Below are 8,469 nucleotides of genomic sequence, written 5' to 3' on the forward strand. Positions count from 1 at the left end.
GTAAAACTTCCCCGATTTGATCTTGTATATCCTGCCATGGTGACATGATATTATATATAGAAAATCCTAAGGGATCTGCCAACAAATTAGTACAAATAAAGAAACAAGTTTGCCAAAGTTACAGGATACAAGATCAATATATAAAAATTAATAGTATTTCTATGAAAAATTCAAAAATAAAAATTCAAACATCCTTTTGTAGTAGCATCAAAAGAAGAAAATATTTAAAAATAACTTTGGGAAAAGAAGTGTAAAAAGTATACTTTAAAAACTGGAGAATATAAAATGATTTGATTATTAATAAATAAATAAATAAAGATAAAAACTAGAAAACAAAACAAAAAATGACTACAATGCATTGGTTAAAGACTTAATACTCTTGAAATGTATCTCTAAATTCAATACCAACTTTATCGGAATTTTTGTTTTAAGTGAAAGTTTACAAAGCAAATTAAAATCTCATTTGTCAATCTCTCTTCAAATTGTATGATACGTTAGTTTCCTTTGCCACCTTATCTTCTCATCTATGAATTGTTGAGCTTTTGGTGTTGTATACATAGGTTTTTTGAGAATTCATGGGCTCAAACAGAACAATTGTGAGAGTGGCACCGGATCTGGCAGTGCTTTGTTCTGTTGTAATTAGGGTCGCTAGGAGTCAGAATCGACTCACTGGCATCTAACAACAAGGACATAGATTTTTTACAGAGCACCAGACTTTCAGGTAATTCCCTTTAGTTAGCATGCCAATCTATTATTTCTCTAAGAGGGGACTTCAGGGTATGCACTTGATTCAAAGTTGAAAGTGCATCTCTGTTTTATATTCACAGGAAACCTTTAGTCAAATGGTCCAGTGTGTCTGGATCTGTTAAAAGAATTTTCAGTTCTATTCCACATTTTTCTTCCAGCCTATCCTGGTCCATCTATTATAGCCCTGATCAGAACTGTCAGTATTGATAGCTGGGCATCATCTTGCTTTGGTCTCAGTGTAGATGATGCCATGTGTTACATAGGTTATTAGTCCTGTTTCTTTTCTGAGAGTTCTGTTTCCATTTTTCTCTTTTGATCCTGAAGAATAGAGACCAAAATTGTATCGTGCATGGCTGCTCACAAACTTTTAAGGACCTATCTGTTACTAATTTCACTAGGATATAGAAAATGAACTATATTATGCCAATTGACTAAGTTGTTCCATGTGATTAAAGTATTAAATATTTAAAATCCAGAAGTCAAATCTATCAAGGTTTTTGTGTATGTCTGAGACTTATCAGGAATGTATTTTGTATGCATGCATATATCAATAGTTCTAGCTATAAAAATATATGAATTCACCTGTACCTGTCCAAATACTTATATCTCTGTACATATACATATAGGATCATACATTTGTTTTTTATCTACTATTGATTCTGATTTTCTTATGAGGAAAGGAGAATTTAAGATATATTGAGAACATCTTATTGCTGTGAAAAACATGCCCACACTGGTAATTACTTAAACAAGGTAAACAAGAGTTCTGTGTACCAACATGCAAATTTTCAGCATACAAAAATATTATAGCTAAATCTTTAAAATATGTAATGTTAATGAATTTCTTTTTTATAAGAAGCTCAAAGGATAAGTTATTTTGCTCAATATGCCAAGAATGATGCTTTAATCAGCATTATGTTGCCCAATTAATAAGTGTGTACTATATATATGTAATATATAGGAAACCTGGTGACATAGTTGGTCAGCAGTTCAAAACTCACCAACCACTTCTTGGGAGAAAGATGAAATTTTCTACTCCTATAAAAAATTTACAGACATGGAAAACCACAGAAGCTGTTCTACTCTGTCCTATAGGGTAGACATCTGACTCAATGACAGTGAATTTGATTGAGATGTAGTGTATATAATTCACTTACACACACACTTGTATGTATGAAAGGGCTTCAACGATATGTGGAAAATAGAATTTAAAAATAATGGAATTTTGTCACACACTTTTTGAAGCCCATTTTTATATAGGAGTCTCTGGGTGCTATGAATTGTTAATGTTCTCAGCTGCTAACTGAAAGGTGGGGGATTCAAGTCCATACAGAGTCATGCTGAAAGAATAGCTTGGGGATCCACTTACAAAAATATCAGCCATTGAAAACCATATGGAGCACAGTTCATTTCTGCCACATAGGTGATCTTCATGTGTTGGAATCCACCCAATAGCAACTAGTTTTCATATGTGTATATACATATAAATATATATATTCTTACATATGTGTATGTGTGTTTGAGAGAGGGAATGAGTATTTGTGAGATATATTTTCCTTATGCATCTATATATGTGTGAGAAAATATGTGTAATATATATATTGTATTCTCAATAGTACATATATATATATATATATGTATTCTCAATAGAAAGATCTATAATCAGGACTAGAGAGAGGAAACTGCTGTTAGAAAATTATTTTAAAATTGTAGTTTTTCAGACAATTTCCAGATAAAGTAGAAAGATGGGATTCATTTGACCAGCAGAGAGCTGGGTATAGAAATTCCTTTCAGGGACAATTACTCACTTTCTTCTTTAAGGACTTGGTACTTCCTTTACTATCTCAAGTTGATCTAAGAACAGGAGGCACACAAGGTTAATATATATTTGCTAAAAAAGAAGTGTATCGGTGGTTGGTGTTAAGTAATCCCTATATGATGACTCATGCCCTGAATCAAAAGAGGCAGTTTGATAGCAAGAAATGATCTCACCTTGTACCTTCAATGTCACCAACATCTGTGCTAGTCTTGTTCAGGACTGTATGAAACAGGATAATGTATGCTGAGAACTTTTGTAACTACTTCTACCCTAAGCTACCACTTGGTATCTGATAAGAGTTTGAACTTTCAGCAAATTAAATTGAAATGTTACATAACCATTTCCTGCGTGTGAGTGCATGATTTTGTTTCTTGCCAATCCAAAACATCCCTGACACTCTGATTCTCAAATTCCATGTATTATCTGAACAGGTGCTTACTCAGAACTTTGTGCATATTAACGTAAATTTGATTTTCATACATTCGTTCACAATGAGTTTAAGCAAACATTTATAATTGCTTGCCTTTTGTAGAGAGCCAAGTGTCACTTTTGCCAGCTGTTAACCTCAGGCCACACCAATATAATTAGTTTTGGTAATTACTTCTAGTTCCTCAGAAATAATTGAAATTGCTGCACCCTTACTTCACTCTAGAATTAAATTGCTGGAATCTTCTTTTGTGGGAACTTATGACCTTTTTGTCTACCTCACAATCTGTTTCATTAACTAATGAAAGAAATTTTCCCCAGTCTTCCTTCTCTATAGAAAAATACAATAATTGAAATGCTCCGAAGACACTTATCTCAAAGACACTCAAGTATATTACTCACACTGAGGTCACTAGTTTAAAATATTTCTGACTTTATAAGCTTTCATTTGTTCTACTGGGATAGTTTTTCCTTCCCACATATGTAAACATTATTTCAAGCAATGCCAGGGTAGTAGTGAATGGCCCTGAGAGCCTGAAGCTTTATAATGGTCTATCAGTGTCAGTGAAAAATTCCTCCTGCAAGAAACTAAAACATAAATTGAATCTTCAAATATTTTCACAAATCAGTAATGCATAATTAATATTTAACCCTATATTAGTGAGGATTATTTGGCCTTCGTATTCTTGGAACTGTATACAAAATTGTTTAATAACATTGACTTTGGAGTCAGATTACTGATTTTCTAGTCTTTTTCAATTGTTATCTGCATTACTTTGGCTTAATTATTTAATCCTCAAACTCCTGGTTTTTCATGTGTGTCTATAAAACAAATTAGACTAAATGCACACTCACAGGGGTACCCCTTCCCCCCCAAAATGGAAGAAAATTTCAAAGCTATGTATTTAAATTTTTTATGAAACAACTGTATCACCTTCAAAATACACTCCATTTCCCTTAATATATTTGTCAAATATGCGATTCCATCCTTGGAAACATTTTTCAAACTCATATGTTTGGATGGATAAGAGCACCACCCTCATTTTTTTCTTCACTTCTACATTGTCAAATCAGTAGCCTTTAATGTCCTTCTGTATTTGCAGAAACAAAAAGAAGTCACAGGGAGCAAGGTAAGGTGAGTCAGGTGATTGGCCAAGAGAAACATACTGTTTTTTGCCATGAACTGGCACACAAAGATGGTGCTTTGTCATGGTGGCAAAACCAGTCCCCTGTCTGCCACAAATCAGTTTTTTTCTCTCTCAAATTTTTACACAATCTTTTCAGAACCTCTAAACAGAACGCTTGATTAATAGTCTGACCTGGTAGAATGAACTCCAAATGCAGAATGAGTTGACATTTTCATCTTTTCAGGAAGTTGAGAATGAAGTTAGTCATCAATAGACATTTCACCTTTTTTGAAATGAGAAAACCACTCATATACTTGAGTTTTTCCCACAAGGCTATCCTTATAAGCTGTGTTCAACTTCTCAATAGTTTCTAGGGCATTATTCCCGAGCAAGAAACAAAATTTCACAGCTGTACATGTTTCTCTTAAACAGGCCATCACAAAAAATGAGGCTCAAGTGAAACTGCTTCCATGAAAAATTGACTGTAACCAGAGAGAAACTTCCTAGGTGATAGCAATGACTGTACTAACTCAGAGAGAGTTGCTCGATACTCACCTAGCAGGAAAAAATGCATGATACCAAAGCTCCATTCCACCCAGCACAATTCCATTCTTTTTGGGGTACCCTCTGCTCTATATATAATATGTACTATAGATAATGTACATTATGTACGTATACATACACATGTATGATAACTTAGTAGGCTAAATATCAAAAGCAACCAAAAAAACTAATTATGAACATCTTTTGTAAAAAAATATGAATATTTTACTATTTGAAGGATGGTCTCTTCTATTTTGCAAAGCTTAGAAAAAGAGTTATCCACCTGTTCCACTGACTGATAATATCATAGCAAGTGTCTGGTGGTGCCAAAAAGGTGGTGCAGAGCTTAAGAAACAATCACTTCTATGTATTAGGTCTCTCTGAAAGTAGATGTGATGCCAGTTTTTCCAATAATTTTTAGTTTCCCTAACACGTGCTTTCAAATGTTTAATTCCAAGTATGTGTGGAATGATTGGAGGGGCGGAGACAGGGCTCTTTTGAATGGAAGGTACCATTTCTATGAAAAAGACTTTAGTCAGTAAAAGATCAGCTGTATATACTTGGGGGAAATGATTTTTATTGTAATAAAATAATTATTGCTAAGTATGCTAATGACTATGGAACTAATATCAAGAAAACAAGAGTAAAATGGCTTCTTTTTATCTTCAGAAATGAGGCTGTATATTCTCTGAGAAAGCTATTGTATAGCTCTTGTGTTTGCTTTAAGAAAACCTACTGAAATAATTCACATATATTTGCTTATTGATTTCCAGACTACCACTACCATTACTGAAGCAGAAGTAGACTCATCTCATATATTGTAAAAGCTTACTGGAAAAAAATTTTTTTAATGGAAATGCTATGTCGTCTGTGGAAACATTCAATTCAATATTGTAAGAAAGCCAATTATTTCCAAGTATACATCTAAATTTAATGTAATTTCATTGAAAACATAACAAAAGGTTTAGAGAATGCAAAGGATGTATTTTAAACTACACAGGGAGAAAATAAATATCCAGAAGGAGCCATGGTAAACTTGTTGAAAAAGAATGAGATTATCCTGCTAGTAAGAATTATCATAAAGCTATACTAATTAAAAGTGCATCATTAGCACAGGAATTGAAACTCTTTAATCAGTGATACAAAATAAAAAGCCTGGAACCATATCCAACTGTGATATGGGAACTCAAAATATAACAAATATCACATGGAAATCACATGAAAATGATGTTGTTCGTTGCAATGTGAGCAGCTCCAACTTGCAGAGACCTTATGAACAACAGCACATGTTGCTAAGCTCTCCACCATCTTCATGATTATTGGTCTGTTTGAGTCTATTGTGGCTATTGTTTCTGATTACCTATCTACAAAATATGATATCTTTTACTCATGCTTGACCTTTTCTGATGAGCACTTCAAAGGATGATAATGGTAAAATTGCATGGAGAAAATAATAGAGCTTTACTTTCCACTACTCACAAAACTAAATCCCGGAATTTAATGCTTTAAATGAGAAAAACAACCTCTATTTAAAACATATTAAAAATCACACTGGACTGGATATCATAAAATAAGGGGCAATGTTTTAGCTCTATACTTACCCTCAAACCCACTGTTATCAAGTCAATTGTGGTTCACAGCAATTCTGTGTATTTCAAATTGCTTTTAAGGCATATTTAGCAACATTCAAAATCATTCCGTAGATTACTTATAGTTGGTAACAGTGGCGTGACTACCCTTAGATCGCGGCTTAATTATGACTACCCCCTGATCTAAGAGGCAGCATATGATGAAGAACCAATAGTATTGAAGGAAGAAATCCAAGCTCCACTGAAGTCATTGACATAAAACAAAGCTTCAGGCACGGATTGAAAACCAACTGATTTGTTTTAATTAACCAAGACAGTGCTGGAAGTGTTCATTCATCTATACCAAGAAATTTGGAAGACAGTTACCGAGTTAACTAACTGAAAGAGATTCCATATGATATTCCAAAAAATGTTCATCCAACAGAATGTAGAAAGTTTCTAACGATATCATAAATATTACAGTCACATACAAAGGTGCTGAATATGATTCAAAAGCAGTTGCATCAGTAAATGGACAAGGAAATGCCAGAAAGTAAAGAGAGGTTCGGGGAGTGCGTGGACAGAATGATATTATTTGTGATATCAGATGGTTCTTCTCTGAAAATGGACAATAGCTGACAGATGTTGACCTGTGTTAAATAGACTATTCTGTATGGATCATAGTAAAGTATGAATAACATGGCAAAAAATGGAAAGTCAAGAATGCTTAATTGTGCTTATGCAGGACCATTACATAGACCAAAAATCAGTCATTGAAACAGATCAAGGGAATACTGTGTGATTTAAAATCAGAAGAGCGGATCCAGCTCCCGGACTTGGAATCAGGCCACAGCCTCCTGAGCCACGCCCTCCGCTCCCCTCCACCTGCCGACCATGGACCCCCGCAAAGTGAGCGAGCTGCGGGCCTTCGGTGAAAATGTGTAAGCAGGATCCAAGCGCTCTGCACACCGAGGAGATGCGCTTCCTGAGGGAGTGGGTGGAGAGCATGGGTGGTAAGATACCACCTGCTACTCATAAAGCCAAATCAGAAGAAAACATCAAGGAAGAAAAAACAGATAATACGAAGACAGAGGAAAACATAAAGGAAGATGAACCATCAAGTGAGGAGAGTGACCTAGAAACTGACAATGAAGGTGTGATTGAACCAGATACAGATGCCCCTCAAGAAATAGGAGATGAAGCTGTAGAGATAACTGAAGAGATGAAGGATCAGGCAAATGACAAGAAAGAGGCTGCCATTGATGCCCTAAATGATGGTGAACTACAGAAAGCTATTGATCTATTTACTGATGCCATCAAACTGAATCCTCGCCTGGCCATTCTTTATGCCAAGAGAGCCAGTGTCTTCGTCAAATTACAGAAGCCAAATGCTGCCATACGAGACTGTAACAGAGCCATTGAAATTAATCCTGATTCAGCTCAGCCTTACAAGTGGAGAGGGAAGGCACACAGACTTTTGGGCCATTGGGAAGAAGCTGCACATGACCTTGCCCTTGCTTGCAAACTGGACTATGATGAAGACGCTAGTGGAATGCTGAAAGAAGTTCAGCCAAGGGCCCAGAAAATTGCAGAACATCGGAGAAAATATGAGCGAAAACGTGAAGAGTGAGAGATCAAAGAAATAATAGAAAGAGTTAGAAAGCCTGGGAAGAACATGAACGAGCCCAGAGGGAGGAAGAAGCTAGAGGACAATCAGGAGCACAACATGGCTCCTTTCCAGGAGGCTTTTCTGGGGGGATGCCTGGTAATTTTCCTGGAGGAATGCCTGGAATGGGAGTGGGTATGGCTGGAATGGCAGGAATGCCTGGGTTCAATGAGATTCTTAGTGATCCAAAGGTTCTTGCTGGCTGCCATGCAGGATCCAGAAGTTCTGGTGGCATTCCAGGATGTGGCCAAGAACCCAGCAAATATGTCAAAATACCAGAGTAACCCTAAGATTATGGATATCATCAGTAAATTGTCAGCCAAATTTGGAGGTCAAGCATAATACTATTTGACAAATAAAGCCCTTGCGGAAGGAAAAAAAAAATCAGAAGAGGGTTGGTCAGTGCTGTATCCTTTCAACACACTCCACCTGTATGCTAACCAAATAATCCAAAAAAGCTAGACTACAGGGAGAAGAATATGGCATCCGGATTGGAGAAAGATAGCCTGCAATATGCAGATGGCAGTATTGCTGGTTGAAAGCAAAGAACCCATAACAAACTTGCTGAAGAAC

The 8,469-nt window shown here is 35.8% G+C and overlaps 1 pseudogene; it reads left to right on the forward strand.

The window, feature by feature from the left end:
- The first annotated feature begins 7,124 nt into the window (after nt 1-7,124).
- On the forward strand, nt 7,125-8,251 carry LOC142434411 (hsc70-interacting protein pseudogene; annotated as a pseudogene).
- The last annotated feature ends 218 nt before the right edge of the window (nt 8,252-8,469 follow it).

This window comes from Tenrec ecaudatus, chromosome X (genome assembly GCF_050624435.1).
Source record: "Tenrec ecaudatus isolate mTenEca1 chromosome X, mTenEca1.hap1, whole genome shotgun sequence".
Classification (NCBI taxonomy): Eukaryota; Metazoa; Chordata; class Mammalia; order Afrosoricida; family Tenrecidae; genus Tenrec; species Tenrec ecaudatus.